Source organism: Cryptomeria japonica, chromosome 11 (genome assembly GCF_030272615.1).
Source record: "Cryptomeria japonica chromosome 11, Sugi_1.0, whole genome shotgun sequence".
NCBI lineage: Eukaryota > Viridiplantae > Streptophyta > Pinopsida > Cupressales > Cupressaceae > Cryptomeria > Cryptomeria japonica.
Window position 1 is genome coordinate 598,892,358 of NC_081415.1, and position 20,686 is coordinate 598,913,043.

Here is a 20,686-nt window from a genome sequence, read left to right on the forward strand (position 1 = left end):
CCTATGCACGAGGTACATTATCTTAATTAATATTTATTCCACTCCCCCCAATATATTATTAGGTTATCACTTTTTAACTGACTTTCAACGGGTTATCCTATCATCCACTTCAGGCACGACCCCCACGTGAAAGCCACTCTCTCTCATAGGACACTAACAAGAAGGGTCTCTCTACGAGAACTCTATGGTGAAACAGACAGCCATAACTAATTCTGATAAATCATAGGTGAAGGATGCACAATCACTAACCCAAGATTGACCATTTGGACAAAACACACAATGGCTCACATCAATAAGGTTATACAACACTTGACCAAGGAGATATAATAACATAGAACACAATGACAACTCAACCAGAATTGCAACGTAATTAAGCTTGACTACAAACACCATTTACACAAGATCCTAATACAGGCAATCTTTCCTTAAAACAACCAAAAGCATAAATAACTTGGAATTAAAGATTTTCCAGAAGATAAGAATCACAACTATATTAATACAAATAAATCAATTTTATCAGTTGTCCAATAAGGTTCAAATCAAGCACATAAAAATTAACCCCCTAATTATATAATCATGATTAATTTTCAATTAAATCCGATTAGCTTATACCAATAATCTAAATTAAATTTCATATTAAAAATATATATATCAATATAATAAAATTACATAAATATATATATACTTATCGAATATAATATCATATAATTATATCACATTAAAAATATATAATAAAATAAAAATTCAATTTTACAATAACTTTTTTATTTCCAAAATAACACAATAAACTAATTTAATCAAATAAATTTAATTGATAATTAAATTTATTTCTAAAGCAAATCAACAATTTCACAGAGAAACAATTATCAAAAAGACTATCATAGCCAATATCGGAACAAATCAAACAAGAGGGATTGCTTCCTCTGGTAAATTCCATACTTCCCAAATCTTGCAATTTTCCATGCACAATAAAAATCTTGGCCAAATTGTCATTATCTCAATTTTCTAAAAATGTAATCCACAAACAATTAGGAAATAATTTCTCTTCATAATCTAGAATTTAACTTCAAAAATGGACTTTAGCCCAAGAACAAAATAAATCAGACAGGATATGACAAACATCTTAACACACACATCATTCAGAAGATAGAAGGAATAGAAATATTTTCTTTAAATCAATCAATCAACAGAAGCCACCCAACCTGGTATAGCTTTCCTGGAAGAAATTTGTAGCAGAGAACCAATCCTTCAACTAGCTTCCAAATAAATTTCTTCACCTAAAAACCCTGACCCGTTTCCTATGTATCTTAAAATAATGACCTATTCCCCTTTTAAAACTAAAATTCTAGGTTGAATATCTTTTTCCCCAAAAACCTAAATTTAGAATAAAAGCAATTTTATTTTCTTTTCTAATATTCTAATCAAGGATAAGTTAACATGCAATAATTAAAAATTATTTTTCTTTCTTTTCTTTTCTCATGCAACTCTAATTAATTTTCCAAAGAAATAAATTAAAGCAATACTATAATTCTAATTAATATTTGTATTCATTTATTTAATTATTCTTTTATTCTATTTAAAATTCTAGGAAACAATAAATGCAATTAATCCAATTTATTTTTCCATTAAAATTTAAATAATTATATTTCTAAAATCATGCAACTTGCAACTTAATTTATAATCTCAATGCATACCTAATTCAACTATGAGATAACTCCATAAACTTAATTAATTAATCAAATCCACTAAAACACACAAACTGAACAAATCTCAAGCAAGTACTCATAAAAAGATCAAACAACAAAATACGAAGGCTGAACTAATTGATAGGACGACCAACTGACGACACTCACATGAGTGTAACTGAGTAAAATAGGGTCAACTACTATCTCCTCCACTTCCATTAGAAAATATAAGGCACACTCAAACCTGTGAAGCCAGGTGGAGACGATACCCCATACCTACTCAGTACTTGTACCTGCAATATCCTACATCACTAAACCACACATGCATATATACAATATAGAAAACATGGCAAACACACCGATGAAGGAGAATCGCGACATTCCCTATCTCACTGAAATGAGTGAAGGAAAATCATCCCCTTCCATCCAATACACTCGCAGACATACAACATATAATTACACATTGCATAGATAAAGTAAAGTGTCAATACATAGCAATAATCCATAAAATGTCATAATTCACAAGTACTAAAATATTGCAAATAAACTATGCATCTCATATCCAAAGAAAGCATGAAATAATGTCATAAAAGTCTGAATAACACATCATGGTAATGTATCCACTGAAAGTAAACAATAATAAAATATGAGTCTAATAAGTTCAAACGAGTAGGGGTACTACATTCTCTCCCTAATGGATGTTTTTTTTTTATACAATCAAATCAGAATTGCAGAAGAAGCTCAACATAAAACAACATTCACAACACCTTGGGGCACCTTTTTTTATCAAGTCATTTCATTTGGTCTTAAGAACACAAGAGCTACATATTAGAGAGTGATGACCACCATCTTCCATGACCTTTTGAACAACATCATGGAAGACTATATAGACGATCTCCTAGGAAAGTCCAAAACAAGAGATGAACACATTCTAGTTCTAAGGAAGATCTTTGAGAGACTTGAGAGATACAAGCTACACCTAAATCCTAATAAATGCATCTTTGGGGTTACATTAGGAAAACTCCTAGGGTTTATAATCTCTCACAAAGGCATTGAGGTGGATCCCACAAAAGTGAAATCTATAATGGAAAGGCCTCCTGCAAAAACACTCTGACAACTGTGCAACCTACAAGGAAAGCTTTAGTCCATTCACATATTCATAGCACATCTGGTAGACAAGTGTCATCCATTTGCACACCTACTACGTAAAGATACCAAATTCAAATTGGACTGCCAATGTCAAAAGGCCTTTGACAAATTGAAAGAATACTTGGCCTCCCCTCCGATATTAATGCCACCAATTCTAGGACAACCCTTTCTTTTGTAGATATGAGCAACTACAATGGAATTGGGGGAATTGCTAGCACAAACAAATGACAAAGACAAAGAGCACATAATTTACTACATCAGTCACACTCTTGTAGGGTATAAGCTCAATTATACCCCCATAGAAAGAGATTGCCTTGCATTGGTCTTCAACACACATAAACTGCGACACTATATGCTCAAAAATAAGACTAAGCTAATAGAAAATATTGATCCCTTGAAATACTTGTTGTCAAAAGAAACTCTCACTGGACGTACTACTAAATGGGTTATGTGTTGGTAGAAACAATGCAGGAAAACTGAGAGCAGAGGTGAATCAATTTTTACTAAACTCAACCAAATTAACCTCAACTTTAGATCTAATAAAAAACAACAATAGCAAAGATAAACACCACATCAACAACATACATAACACAAATTTTTGACATGGGAAACCCGGTTAAGGGAAAAACCACAGTGGGAACCTACCCACAATATTATGATACTCTATAGTAGTATTGCATATATTACAATGGGGAATGCACATGCATTTAGGCACACTGTCTAGAGCTCACTACTGAAAGACAACAAAGGGCTACAACCCTGGGAAGGCTCACTATCTTACAAAGATTGAACAACAATCCAAATTACATGAACTGAAAGAATAACATCTCCAAATACTTGATCACAATTCTAGTTAAGCACATTGTCTACACAACAACACCTCTCTACTCTTATCCACTACCAAAAGATAAATTTTCTTGTTCGCATATACAATACTCTCACAAATCTTAGACAAAACTATAGACATGGATCTTACATGATTACACCACTTATTTATACAAATCATCAACTTAACCTTAAGGTCGACTCAACACATAAGACCTAATTACAAAATTACATCACACGATACATGAATCCATATATGGACCAATGCAATGTCATCAAGGACATAGCATGGACCCAAATCAAAACCTCAAACATGCAACACCACCGAATAACTCGCCAAGATCATCTGCAACACGCAACAACCATCAGGTCGACTAGAAAGTCGTATAACATGAAGAATAGCATGGGGACCAATAAAATCTTCAATAACATGCACCACAATCAATGTAGACCACCAAAACACATAGAACACAATTAGAGAACATCAACAAGCAATGTGAATTCTTCTACAATAACCACAATAACTTGGATAACAAGAATCATCATTATTTCATCACTGGAGCTCAAGAACACCAACAACAAACTGAAAGATACACTTGTGAAGTTCCAAATCATGACCCACCCAAACTGAGGACACAAATGAACGTCCCAAATACTCTCCAAAAACTACACAACATAAAGAAACAATTCCAGAGCAATACAATCTAGAAATCACAACACTACAATACCGAACCAACAAAAAAACCAACCATCACACCGGATCACATAACTCGACCAAATTACCTTCTAGGAAACTGAAACTCATACTAAATCAACTAGAGATAAGTATCTCAAACCCCATTAATCCATATCAGCACATCTACAACCAAACCAACTCAACTCTCTACAACAAACCAATTCTCTAGAACATAGGAATATGTTGACATCAATGACAACAACACATTTCAATAACTCTAATATCCAACAATCTCCCCCTTTTCCATTGATGGCAATATATGAATGTGAAAAACAATCAATGCAAAGAAATAAAACAACTCCAACAATATCCCCCTGAGATCATACACACATAGCTTTTTATGTTAGATAGATAAGACAATTTTTCACATGCATCTCTTCCCCTTTGCCAACAATGTCAAAGATAGTCTCCCCCCCTTAGAAAAGACTCATAATTTTGAACAATTGAATCACACATTTACTACTCCCCCTAAGTATCAACACCCACTCATCAATCCGGATGTCAAGATAAGACAATGAAGTCCACCAGATCAATGCAACACAATGCATCTAGTTCACAACAAGAGGGGAAATCACCCCTAACTTCTCTCTCAGATATACAAATGTATTAGACACAAAAGGCTTTGTGAAGATATCTATAATGTATTCCTTTGTAGATACATACTCCAATCCAACTTCCTTCTCATTCACCTTCTCTCTCAAGAAATGAAAATGATTGATATATGTTTTATCTTAGAATGTAACACCAGATTCTTGAAGATATTGATAGCACTAGAATTGTCACAATATATAACAGTAGGCTCATTATAAATAACTCTAATATCCTTCAGCATCTACTTCATCCAAATTACCTGAGTACAGTTTCTCCACCGATAGTGCCCTTCCGATCATCAACATCACCCTCCTAATCAACATCGGTATAAGCACTCAAAATGAAATCATCATTCTTTGGATACCATAAACCATAATGAATTGTTCCCTTCAAATATTTGAATATCCTCTTCACAACAGTAACATGACTTTCCTTAGGATCAACATGGAATCTTGTAACAAGATATACAACATTCATAATGTTGGCTCTAGTTTGAGTCAAATATAGGAGTCCACCAATCATAGATCTATACAGGGCTTGATTAGCCTTCCAAAATTAATCATCTTTTGTCATCTTGTATCTGTATAATTTGCAATCCCAAAAATAATTTCATCTCGCCTATCATAGACATCTCAAATTCTTTTTGCATGTCATCAAAAAACTTCTTACTCAAATCATCATTTCCTTCAAAAATAATGTCATCAACAAAAACTTCAATAATCAAAATATTATCATTATCAACCTTGAAGTATAAGTTACTATCAATAGTACCTTTACAAAATCCCAACTTCATCAAATACTTGTCCAATCTAGCATACCAAGCTCTAGAAGCTTGTTTAAGTCCATACATGCTTTCTTCAATCTGCATACCATGTCTTCTTCTTCTGTCAACGAAAATCCATCTGGTTGCTCAATGTAGACTTCCTCTTCCAATTCACCATTCAAAAAGGTTGACTTCACTTCCATGTGATATACCTTGAATTTCTTATGAGCAATATATGCAATAAATAATGTAACAGATTCAATTCTAGCTACTAGAGAAAAAGTCTCCTCAAAATCAATACCTTCCATTTGTGAATATCCCTTACATACCAGTCTTGCTTTGTTTCTAACAACTTCTCCATCTTCATTTAGCTTATTTTGAAATACCCATTTAGTACCAATTATATTCTTGTCCTTAGGTCTCGAAACAAGCTCCCATGTATTGTTCTTCTCAATCCAATCTAACTCTTCTTCCATAGATTTTACCCAATTTTCATCTTTACAAGCTTCAACAACATCTTTAGGCTCAATTTTAGAAATCAAACATGTCTCTTCAGAAGCAATTCTTCTACTAGTAATCACACCTTTGTTTTTATCACCAATAATCTGTTTCTCTGAATGATTTAATCTTACATACCTCGGGGTCTTCTGATTGTTTTGGTTTTTAGTCTCTTGAACTTCTTCATTGCCAACAACATCTTGATTTACTGTCTCTTTAAGATCACTTTGTTTCATGCTCAAAGTCTGCAATTTCTTTGAAGTAACATCCTAATCATCAGATTCATATCTGCATGCTCTAATTTACTTCTAGTGATTCTCATCAACCTTCACATTCGCACTTTCCACTATCTTTCTTAGCATTTTGTTGTAACACCGATAGGCTTCGCTCTTAGTAGAATATATCAAAAATATTCCTTCATCACATCTTGCATCAAATTTTCCTATCTCCTCATCTCTTTTGGTATAACATTTTCTTCCAAAGATTCTCAAATATCTAACTGTAGGAACATGACCAAACCATAACTCATAAGGAGTCTTATTGGAATCACCTTTTATATGCACCCGGTTGAATGTGTACACAAAAGTGCTAACAACTTCTCTCCAATACATATGCAGAACATTTCCTTCAATCATCATAGTTCTAGTAGCATCCAAAACAGTTATGTTCTTCCTTTCAATAACTCCATTCTGCTAAGGGGTTCATGGAGCAGATAACTGTCTCTTGATTCCATGCTCTTCACAAAAAGAATTAAACTCAACAAAAGTAAATTATCCTCCTCTGTCATACCTTAGACACTTCAGCTTCAATCTTGTCTCTGTCTCCACTCTAGCTTTGAATATTTTGAATTTCTCCCTTAGAAAAGTGGCCCACATCATCCTAGAATAGTCATCAATCAGCAACATAAAGTATCTCTCACCTTGCAAGATTCTCACTCTAGACAGACCATATAAATTAGTATGCACAAGATCTAGTAGCCCATTAGATGAATATGATTTTCTCTTGACTGAAATTCTTGTTTTCTTTCCCAATTCACATTCTTTACACACTAGATTAGTAGGCTTCACTATCTTAGGAAAATCTCTAACAACTTGAGTAGAACTTATCTTAATCATGCAATCAAAGTTAAAATGACACATACTTCTATGCCACAACCAACTCTCATCAATCTAAGCAATCAAACAACTTTTCTCACCAGCATTCAGATGAAATATATTACCTTTAGTTTTAGTTCCTGATGCAATTTCTATACTGGAGCTATTCAAGATCTTACATTTTCCATTCTTGAATTGTAAATCATATCCCTTATCAACCATTTGTCCAGCACTCAAAAGATTATTCTTTAAACCTTCAACATATAAAACATCATCAGTGTTATGCTTACCATCAAGAGAAACAGAACCTCTACCACTGATTATACAAGCTTTGTTGTCTCCAAATCTCACTGCACTGCCAACATAATTCTCCATATTCATAAATTTACCTTTATCACCTGTCATATGATGTGAACAACCATTGTCAATCACCTATTCATCTTTCTCTTCAATATTAGCAGCCAAGGCTTTCTCTTCAACAATACAACTTGTAGAATCAACAGGTACTAGATCATCTTCCTTGATAGCAATGAACACAAATTCATCTTTTGAATTCCTTTTCTCAGAGTCGTCATCTATCACACCTTCATCAACAACACAATAACACTTTTTCTGATATATATACTTGCGATTAGGCTTGTAAGGATGATTATACTTTGACAGTCTTTCTGTTCTTTCAGAACACCTACAAGAAAAATGACCAATCTTATTGCATTAAAAACATTTCAAAGGTAACTTCCCTTCATACTTACTGACTCCCTTAGGAAGTCTTCTGGCAATAAGTGCTTCAAGCTCTTCCAACTCGCTTTCTTGATTTTCCATCTCTCTCATTTCCCTTTCATATCTGGAAACCTTAGTTGAACTCTCTCCCAGATCATACTTTTGCTTCCTAGATACAGTAGCTTTAAATGCAGTCTCAACTTTGCTATGTAATTCACCAAGTTTTCTCAACTCAAAAGAAACAAGCTTACCAACCAGCATATCTCTTGTCACAGTTGTCATAGTCTGGATCTCATCAATAGCAGCAACTTTGTGTTTATAAGGAAGCAAAGATCTCATCACTTTAGCCACAATCTCATCTTCTTCAAGGACTCCACCAGCACATCTGATGTTCAAAACAATATCATTCACTTTATCCATAAAGGATTAAATATTCTCATCTTCTCCCATTTTTAACATCTCATACTTTCCTTTAAAGCTCTGAAACTTAGCAACTTTCACATGTTTATCTCCTTCATAAAAGGGTTTCTAGCTTCTCCCAAATCTCATGTGCAATCTGCAATCCCATCAAATTAGTCATTTTCCCATTAGTAAGGGCACTCATCAATTCTTCTTTATCTCTTATATTATGTTAAAAATCCTTGATCTCAGCTACAGTAATAGGACCATTCTGAGGAGCTATGTAGGGATTCTTTCTGATCTTCCAATAATATTCTTCAAGACAAGTTCAGGTGAACTTCCATCTGGCTCTTCCATATAGAGTAATTAGTTCCCTCAAACATCAGACTCTGCTTCTTGAAAACAATAGTTGTCATCCCGAATCTCCTCAAGTGGTCAAGCTTCTTCTAGAGGATCTAGCTCTGATACCATTTATTTTCAGCAACAATGCAGGAAAACTGAGAGGGGGGGTGAATCATTTTTCACCAAACTCAACCAAATTAACCTTAACTTCATATCTGATCAAGAATAGCAATAGAAAAGATAAACACCACATCAACAACACACATAACACACAAATTTTTGACGTGGAAAACCCAGTTAAGGGAAAAACCATGGTGGGATCCTACCCACAATATGATGATACTCTACATTATTATGTGTAAATATTACAATGGGGAATGCACATGCATTTAGGCACACTGCCTAGAGCTAACTGCTCAAAAGCAACAAAGGGTTGAAACCCTAGGAAGGCTCACTGCCTTACAAAGATTAGACAATAATTCAGATTATATGAACTGAAAGAATATCATCTCCAAATGCCTGATCAAAGTTTTGATTAAGCACACTATTTGCACAACAACACTTCTCTACTCTTCTCCACTACTGAAAGATAAATTTTCTTGTTCATACATACAATACTCTCATAGATCATAGACACAACCATAGACATGGATCTTACATCATTACAATACTTATATATACAAATCATTAACCTTAACCTTAAGGTCGGCTCAACACATAAGACCTAATTACAAAATTACATCACACGATACATGAATCCATATGCAAACCAATACAACATTGGCAAGGACATAGCATGGACCCAAATCAAAACCTCAAACACACAACACCATCGAATAACTTGCCAAGATCATCTACAACACGCAACAACCATCGAGTTGGACAAAAAGTTGTATGACATGAAGAATAACACTGGACCAATAAAATCTTCAATAACACACACCATGATCAATGCGGACCACCAAAATGCATAGAACATAATCAGAGAACATCAACAAGCAGCATGAATTCCTCCACAATAACCACACAAACTCAGATAATAAGAATTATCATTATTTCATCATCAGAGCTCAAGAACACCAACAACAAACTGAAAGATATGCTTGTGAAGTTCCAAATCATGATCCACCCAAAATGGGGACACACATGAATGTCCCAAACACTTACCAAAAATTGCACAACATAAAGAATCAATTCTGGAGCAATACAATCCAAAAATCACAACTCTGCAATACCAAACCAACAAAAAAACCAACCATCACACCGGATCACATAACTCAACCAAATCACCTTCTAAGACACTAAAACTCATACTGTGTCAACTAGAGATAAGTATCTCGAAACCCATTAATCTGCATCAACACATCTACAACCAAACCAACTCAACTCTCTGCAACAAACCAATTCTCCACAACATAGGAATATGTTGACATCAACACATTCCAACAAGTCTAATATGCAACATTATGATCCTAAGTGAATTTGACATTGAATATGTAGATAGGAAAGCAATGAAAGGATAGGTCATAGCAGATCAACTGGTTGATTCTCCCCTACAAGGTGATCATCCCTTTATCACATAATTCCCTGACAATTCCATTATGACTATCAGTACATCATCAAAATGGTAGTTGTACTTTGATTGCTCCTACACACAAAATGGATCAAGGGCAGGTATCTTGCTAGGAAAACCTCAAGGGTACTGCATCCCGAAGTTATACAAGATAGCCTTTACTTGTACCAATAATATAGCGAAGTATGAAGTGTGGTGTGTGTGAAGTAGGGTACCTGCAACTGCAACACAAACACTCAATAGATCATTACAAGCATGGTTAGCAAATTGAAATCAAACAAAAGATAAAACATGAAAAATCGACCTATCACCTCCTAAGAGATGTGAGTGTGGATTTGCTCTTAGATCTGGATAAGCAATCCCAATGACTTGACTACACCTAGATGAAGGATTTAAAATGATATGATATGCAAGCTAGATGAGATTGATTATGCTAGATTGATCCAAGAGGCTAATTAAGCTAATGATATGCATGATTAAGCTATGATGATGATGCAATTAAGCTATAATAGAGATTGATTATGCTATATGATTCAACAATTATGCTAGAATATAATCAAATTAAACTAGATCTAAGATGCAATTGCCTATGATAACTATGCCTAAAATGATATGAGATGGGATGTGCCTATAATAACAATGCCTAAAATGATATGAGATAGGATATGATCTACCTATAGTAATAATGCATGAGATGAAAATGAGATGGGATCCTTTGTGCTCCAAAATAGGGGATATTTATAGGATTTCCATGGCCAGGGGTGAGGTGGCAGGAATCAACGGTCAAGATTGAGTTTGAAGATATCAAGGGTGAAATTGGAGGAGGTTGGAGAAGAGGTTGAAGAGAGGGACACTTGTCATATCTGTGGTGACAAGTGTCAAGGGCCCTCCCTCATAAGAGGGCAAGTGTCCAAGGGAGGAGACATGTGGCATAATTGTCATGTATCTCAAGGGGAGGATATCCACACCATAGGAAGTTAGGACAAGGAAGTTAGGATAAGGAGGTTAGGATGTGCAAGATAGGATAGGGTTAGTTAAACTAAAGATTAGGTGGAATGGGTTAGGTTAGAGGGTGGTTAGGTTAGGTGGTTAGAAGTTAGGAGGCATGTGGGTAATTTGAATTTAGAAATTCAAATAATAGGAAAAGGCTAATTAACTTTCAACAACTCATAAATTGTTTTGTTTTAATTAATTAAGGGATGAGAAGAAATGAATTAAATGGGGGAAGGATTAATTAATTCAGATTAATTAATCAAAGGGGACTATTGAAATGAACTTATTAAATAAATCCTTAGATTTATTAATAAGTAGATGAATGAGAGAATTTAATCAAATTGCTAATGAATTCAATTAAATTGGGAAGGGGGATTAATTAAATAATTTTTTATTTAATTAATTATCTTCAGATCATTTTTAGGTGTATACATTAAGCATTAATCACTGGGCTCTGTTTGGCTATTTAAGGGATATTAACAAAATTGCAGGTCTATGGTGATTCTCAACTTGTCATAAAATAGGTAAATCATGAATATCATACAAAGGATCTCACACAACACTTCACTCTTATTCAGTTTGATTAGACCCCTAGGAAAAATAGAAATGTTGTTGATGTTATGGCTACAATTGGTTCCCTCCTCCAAAAGCTAACAAATAGTCAGAAGAGTGAGTTCTTGGTTAAGCAACTCCTAATTCTAGCATATGATGTCCCTGAATCTGAAATGGTGTGTGTCATTGTGGGTTCTGACTCCCCTTCATATCAGGAAACCTACACCTACCTATGAGATAATATCATCACCCCACATCTCACTAAAACCTAGCAACAAATCTTCATCTGTCAATCCACCCAATACACTATCCTTGGTGGTACCCTCTTTCAAAGACATTTTGATGGATCCCTCCTAAGGTGTTTGAACAAAGAGGAGGATGAATGGGCACTATGCAAAGGACATGAATGTATCTATTCAAGCACACTAGCTAAGAAGCTTTTACGCATCCGTAATTACTTGCCTACAATGGAAGAAGATGCATATCATTATGTGAAGAAATATATCCCTTACCAGAAGAACGACGACAAAATTCATGCACCCTCTCAAGATCTACAGCCATTCATTACACCATGGCCCTTCTCTTAGTGGGGGCTCGATCTCATAGGGGGAAAATCCACCCTGCCTCATCCAACAACCATAAATTCATAATAAATGCCACTGAATACTTCAATAAGTGGGTGGAAGCCATACTTCTCACCTTCACAACTGGCAAGAAGTTTTCCAAGTTCATCCTGAATTACCTCATCTGTCATTATGGAATACCCAAGGTTATCATTATAGACAATGATAGACCCTTCAAAAAATAGGATGTTAAAGAATTATGCTAGAAATTTTCCATCCAATACCGCTTTTCCACTCCATATTACTTGCAAGGTAATGGTCAAGCTGAGGCTTCGAACAAAACTCTTATCAAAATCCTCAAGAAAATAGTTAATGAACCTGGTCGTGATTGGTGTCAATGGAGGAAATGGAAAATTAAATCATGGATTTAGCTTCTTCCAACATCCAACAATGAAATTCCTACCAAAACACATGCAAAAAAAAAATGAACTACTAAAACACACATGCATGCAAATGGATTTCTGACTCCATTGCACTCCTATCAACCAAGATCTCGTGTTTAATTGAAAGTGCTCTTAGAAACAGACATGCACAAGAGGATATTGTGAATGGATATTCATGATGTAAATAAATGAAAATGAAAGATGCAATAGAAAACAAGATAAGAAATAAGATAAATATTCAAAAATGAAAGTATTTAAATGATAGATTGACCTACTAGGATTAGTAATAAGGAGCAGCAAGGTATAAATAGATGTTCTCAGGGAGAAATTAGGCATTGGAGTGAATATGGGATAATGAGAGATTAGTGGTATAGGAAGGATGAGTGGTAAGGAGAGAGGATAGGTGGTAACAATAAGTGGTAAGCAGTTGGAGGGAATATTAAAGGGTTTTTTATTAAATAAATGGAGAAAATCTATATAAGATGAATGAATGAAGGTGGATAAATGAATAAATGTAATTTTTATTTAAAAAATTTAGTGGATGAAGTGCAAGGGGTTGAGCTCAATTGGTTAAATCATTGATTTCTCATTATGGAGATCGAAGTTCAAATCCCAACGTGACATCTAATATGAAATTCAAAGTTGTGACTCTTAGGCTTCCATAGTTGGCTTCTAGTTTGGAGGTGGTTTCTAATAAGTGCATTCTAATTTGTGACTCTTGGTCTTCCATAGGTATATTCTAGTGGGGTTGCTCGAAATGAGAAAAATATTAGTGTCATGTTTGTGGTTTCTCAAAATGAGCAAATATTAGTGTCATGGTTGTGCTCTTAAATGCTTGTAATGGTCTCATGTTGATGCTCGTATGAACAAATATTTGTAAATGATCTAGTATATAACCAAAAAAAATTGGTGGATGAATAATATGAATGATAATAATATACTGACAAATGGAATAATGCATATATTATGATATATGAAAAAATATGAATAATCGATAATAATAAAATGATGAAACAAATTTATGGATCTACCCGATGCTTGGAGAAAATTTGAAGTTAAATGAGGACAAATTTGATGAAATTTTTAATGTGTCTACAATTGGCACTTGAAACCCCATTCCAACCTTTGGGCCTACCACACAAGCATTTGCACACCCACATGTGCTACCCCCTATTCCCTAGTCTTTGGTTTTGAAGTTGTCCTTCTCCTTGAGATCGATATTTCTTCACTTCGGGTATCACTGTAGAAATTCTTCCTGATGAGGAATATAGTCGTGAGACTGCAAGATCTTGAACTATTGGGTGGAAGGTGCCTCAAGGCGTTGAACCATCTTTTTGTTTATCAAATTCGTTTACGCTTAAGCTATAACAAAAAGGTCCGAACATGGGAGTTTGAGATCATGACTTAGTGCTTATGAAAAATCAAAGAAATCTCTAGGATCATGAAAAGAAAGGAAATTTTGAGCCTAATTGGCTTGGACCTTATGTAATCACAACAAAATATGGATCAAGTGCCTATCAATTGGCTACTCCCAAAGGAGATCCTTTGGATGAGCACATAAAAATCATGCACCTGAAGAGATTCTATGCCTAGTCCTCAAAGAATACCAGTATTCAAAAATTAAAAAAAGAAAAAAAAAATCAAAAAATCATGAAAATATGAAAAAATTAAAATAGTAGAAAAGTAAAGAAAACTCAATTCTTCCATTAGTGAAAACCACTTTGTGGTGCTATAGGCAAGTACCTTGGTGAAAACCTGGTCTCAAACATCAAGGTAAATAAACTAGATCCATCGTCTTGTCAGACAAACTGACTTTCCCCTTTTCTCGGTATTGCAAACCCCATCCCTCTCCCCGCTCAATATCCATATTTTAACATGGAAGCCATTAATTGGATGCCTACTTCCCCCACCAAATACATTGCTCATCTAGCCTCCACATTTATTTAGTAATGTGAGCCATTTATTCACCTCCAAACCACCATCTGCCTATCCACTTTCATCTATGCAGGGTGTTTATGTTTTGACCATTTATCCCCTTCCTACATAGCCTCCATATTTCATTAGTGATGTCAGGAATTAATTTACCTCACCCTACCATGCCCATCCACAATGGAATTGGAATGATTTATGAATTATCCATAATAAATTATGCTTCCCCTTCTACTTTGCCTCATCCCCCCTCTACGAGATGATGAGATTTTGTCCAAACTATGAATAAGGATCATCCCAATAAAGTGATCTTTTAGCCCATCACACTAAGCTTCCCGCTTGAAATCTGAGCTTATCCCATCAAACTAAGCTTCTTTTGACTTGCACATCATCCAAGTACCCATCCACATGAGCTTAATCAATTCTTTGTGTTAGTGTAGGTTTTTTATTTTCCTTATGTTAGGGGGTATTTATTTTTCCAACACATATATTATTTAAGCTTGCTTAGGTTAATAGGAGTGGTTTATATGAGGACACGTGGTGAAATACTTCAGCTAAATGTGTAACTCTCCACCTCAGCTGGGTAGTTGAGTTACACACCCTCTTTTGGCTTGTTGAGCCACCTCTCATAACCACTATTTTGTCATTTTCTAAGTGGGTTATGGGGTAGTTGGGTTTCACACCCTCTTTTGGCCTTATGTGCCAACTTTTTCAACTCCTTTTTTGTCTTCATGTAAGGAGGTTATGCCACATGTTTCGGCATTTGCCAAGAAGGTAAAACCTCCCATTTTTTATGGGGAATAGGAGTTAATGCACCCCTTGGATGTATATGCTTATATTTTTCTATATAATAAGCACTATACTCTCACCTTCACTAGTCAAGTTATTGAAGTGATAACTTGGTGAGAGTCTTCTCCAAATTCTCTTTTTTGTCTCTATTTCTCTCTGTAGCGTCCTAAAATTGCAACACTTGCAATTTTGACTGCATTTCGGTCTTCACGATGGCGACGCAACACGCAACCTGAATGGAGACCCTGAAACTTGCTCACGACACTGAAAACTGCATTTTTCAAGCCCCTTGGCCTGAACCTCCTTGCACCCTGTTGTCCCGGGAGGTGGGACCAGAGCCCTAGCACCCTGGTCCTTCAGGACCAGGGCGCCAAGCGCCCTAGTCCCCAGGACCATGGCGCCCAGCGCCCTGGTCCCTGGGTCCTATTTTGGGCCCGGTCTCCTAAGGGGTCTCGGGTCTTTTTGTTTGCAAATTGGAAATTAACTTTCCTGGTCGGCCTAAGGTCGGGAAAATCAGTCTATCAGCCCTAAATGACAAGTATATAAACTACATTTTTCTCTCTCATTTGGCATGAAGAGGATATATGTAAAAGCGTGGAAACTATACTCAAGCATTCAAGCATTCAAGCATTCTTTCAAGCAATTGATCATTTCAAGTCTCCATTCAAGGCTAAGTGTTGCATTCAAGACAAGGATTCAACCATTGAAGAGGAGATCACATACTACATGCTACAACATACAACATACAACATCTAAACCTTCGCACATAAGGATACAAACATCCTTAGAACAAGGTATTAGTACTTGTTTTACATACATTTACATTTACACCACTTGCTCATTTCTTGGTTAATTCCAAAACTGGGTTTGACCTAAAGGCAAACCCCTAATCCCTAACCCCCCAATCGTCTTCGCTTTTCTGTGTGTAGGTTGCAGGTACACGGCTGAAATTGAAGATCTGGAATCCTTGTGCAGAGATGAACAGATCCCCCTTCGTTTCGCAGATTTTTCAGAGGACCGTGGCGTCGGGCGCCATCGTCCCGACAACTTTTGCTCAAATTTGCAGGACAGCACCGTATCGACATTTTACTGCTAATTTCAGGTCCGCAGCTTCATACTGTATTCCTATCTCAGTTTATAAGTGAATCTTTATCACTTTCTATGCATGCTTAGCTTAATTCTCCTATCAACATTCTTTACGAAAGAGGGTAGCCTTGCTGTCTTAACCCTTGAAACACATTTAGCATCCAATCTTGCATTGCGTGGGATTGGATCTTGTGGGTTTCAACCCCTCTTTTGAATGTAAAGTCTCTCCCCTAAGTGAAAACCATCGAATCCTAGCGAACCTCCCTTCTCTCTCCTTGGAGTTGGAAGAGGGGAGAACAACTAGGGTTCGATCGCGATTTTCCGCTTTACATTTTGGTGAACCCGACGTGAACATCCTTTCTGATTTTTCATGCTTAGATCTGAAAAAATTGATTACATTTCCATGTTTGATCTTTTGCAAAATTTTAGAGGTGATTGCATAAAAACCCTAAATTTTCTTTTTAGTAATTGAACCTGCGAAATGTCTAAATGTTAATGCCTATTTCAGATATGCCCTTCTATTACAAATTTTCAATTCATATTTGTGCTTTAATTCTGAAAATTAAGTGGTTAAGTGTCAAAACCCTAATTTTTGAAACCCTCTTGATTCAACCTTTGTCCGACAATTTCACTGATCAAAACATCTCCAAATCAGCTGTAACTTTGGATTCCGCAATAAAATCACAATATCTTTCATCCCTGAAAATTTGGAAAAAAGTTGCGAGGACCGTGGCGCCGAGCGCCATCGTCCCCGACATTTTTTCCGAAATTTCGGGAGCAAGATCTTACTGTATTTTCCTGCTAAAATCCAGAATTTTGGCTGATTTTATCAATTTTAACACCTTCAAAATAACAGTCAAAGTTGGTCTTGTGATTGCTTGGATTAAGGCTTCTAAACATTTAAAAATCATTGAAATTGAAATTTTGTGTCAAAATTGTGTTCTTACTGTCCTAAATCTGAAAAGTGTGTTATCATTCATTAAAAATTTCAGTGCTTTATTCAAATTCTTGCATTTTGTGACTTTTGAAATTAAGTGCTTAATTACAACAACTTTGATTTCCGCTTTCAAAATTGAATTTTGCGTGAAATTGAGTCAATTTTCAAATTTCAAAATTTGCATTGCTCTTGACATTCCCTCTAAAATCATAAAATTCAAAATTTCAGTTTCCCTCTCTTTTTCAAAATTCAAATTTTTGCATTTTTCGACAATCTTGATAGGGTTCAATTTTGAGATTACAACTTTGATTTGGCCTACCTATAGATCGTAAAATCACTCAATTTTTTCAGATTAGCTCTAAAATCATCATACCTTTCATCCCTGCAAATTTCGAAAAAAGTTGCAAGGAGCGTGTTGCACTCCGGGCGCCACGGTCCCGGGCATTTTTTCCGAAATTTCGGGAGACTGTTGTGATTGCATTTAACAGCTTAAATCCAGAAGATTGGCTGATTTTACTGAAAATTGCTTCCTCTAAATTCAAAATCTTCTCTCTCTTTCTAGTGCATGAGTTTTACAACAATAAGCCCTACTTACACTATTCCCGTTAGATGAAGCTGTAGAATTAAGTCTTTCCGAGGTTTAACTACTGAGGAGATGGAACCTAATTTGAATAGCCTTTTTAACGAGGACATGGGTAATTCCTCTAATCCTCCTAATGATGAAGAAGCTCTCCATGAGGTTTCTGAAGAACAACTTTCGAAATTGGATAACCAATTTGACGATTTTCGACAATGGATGTCTCAAGAATACCCTGATAGTCAAGCTCTTCCTTTAATTGAGGGTCTAAAACGTATGCTTCAAAGTGATAAGAATGGAATTGATATTTTGCGTGGTATTGCACACATTGTGGATTCGAATGTGATGCCTATGAAGAGTTGTGTTGAATCTTTAGGTTATACACAACCTCCTACTCAAGTCAATCATTCTATTCCTTTGACAACTCCTATTGCTAGTATACCTACCTTTACATCAAACATCATGGCTACTTCTATACAAGACATTCCTCCCATGATTACTAGTCATGGGGGCAACCCTTCTTCTTCAATTAACCCTCTTCCTTCATCCAATCCGACTTCTTCATTCATTCCTTCAATGAGTGTCCCTATTATATCTCCACAAATGAACATGACGCAAGGGGGCAATTCATTTAACCATTCCATCCCTCCTTGTAGTATTCCTCCTGTCCAATCATCTCCTATGACTAATTATCATAGAGTCCCACCACCTTACTCTTTACCTTCTTTCAATAACATAACACCTCCATCTCAATCTAACACATCCAATATGAATTCTTCGACCGAAGCGACCATTAACAATCTTGCACAAACTGTCTCTTCTTTACAGCAACAAATTGCCTCTATGAATCAATCTAAGTTTAGTGTGCCCACATTTGACGTTGCGAGCCCACTTTCTCTTGACATTGTTCGAGCTATCCCTCCTAAACATGTTGAAATCCCGCATTTGGAACTTTATAATGGTAAAGGAGATCCTCTAACACATGTTAAGACTTTTCAAACAATATGTACTGATTTTGCTTATGACCAAAGGTTGCTTGCAAAACTGTTTACTAGAACATTAAGAGACAAAGCCCTACAATGGTATTGCTCATTGCCTTCTTATTCTATTACTTCTTTCGAACAACTTGCAAATGCTTTCATTCAACAATTTCAAAACAATATAAGTCCTAAAGTTACTTTGATTGATTTAATGCATTGTAAACAAGGTGTTAAAGAAAAAGTGACTGATTTCATTGGTAGATATAAGCATTTGTATGCTCAAATTTCTTTTCCAGTGCCTGACAATGATATTCAAAGAATCTTTATTTATAATTTACAAAAAGATATTCGAGACAAACTTCTGTTTTCTGAGTTTACTTCTTTCCAACAGTTGTGTGCCACTCTTCACAATTATCAACTGGCTGTGAGTCAAATGGAACAATCACATCCTATGGCTCCGAGTGATAAGGGTGATAGCAGTCAACAACCATTTGGGAAGTTTAAACCAAACAGAGATTCCATCAAATTCAATGAAAACATCATCAACAACAATGTGAATGCAGCATCAGGTGTGCCTCCTATTTCTAAATTTTTCAAGAAAGAAAGAAAGTATACTCCTTTGAATGAATCATTGCATAGTATTATGAATAAGTTATTGGAACAAAATGTGCTTACTCTTCCTCCTATAAGACAAATTGATCCTGCAAAGATTACTTCACCTTATTTTGATAACAAATCTTTTTGTCAATTTCACCATCAGCCTGGGCATGATACTGAAAAATGTTTTTCTTTAAAGGGTAAAATTCGAGATTTGATTGATAACAATACTATCTCTGTTTCTGGAGTGAATGATAAAGGCAACACATCTGTAGCTCCTCCTAACCAAAATCTTTAGATTTTCACTAATCCATTGCCTTCTCATACCTCTAATGCAATTGAGGCTAATGATTCCTCTCTCTCATCTGATGGTCTTGTGTCTATGACTCTGAATGTGATTAACTTTGTAGAGCAGCAAGAAATCCCTAAAGAACCTTCCATCACATTTGATTCCAGTGAAACCATTAGGGCACCTGATGGTCCTTTATACATAGTTGCAAAAGTTAAGAATACACGTTGTCGTGGAGTGCTTATTGATCCTTCGTGCATGATTAATGTTATTACTGAAGAATTCCTTTTTACTTTGCAATTGAATCAAGTGATATATGACAAAATAGATGTGATTGTGAAACTATTTGATGCATTTTCTTCTCCTGCAATTGGTTCTATTACATTGCCTATTGAGGTCCATAATAAATCTCTTGATGGGAACTTTGCTATTATGCCATCTTCCGAACAATTTCGTGTGAAGCTTGGCTATCCTTGGCTATCTTCCATGAAAGCTATTGCTTCTCCTATTCATAAGTGTTTGAAATTTCCCCATAGTGGTGAAGTTGTTACCGTCAATCATAGTCTCTTTAAACCA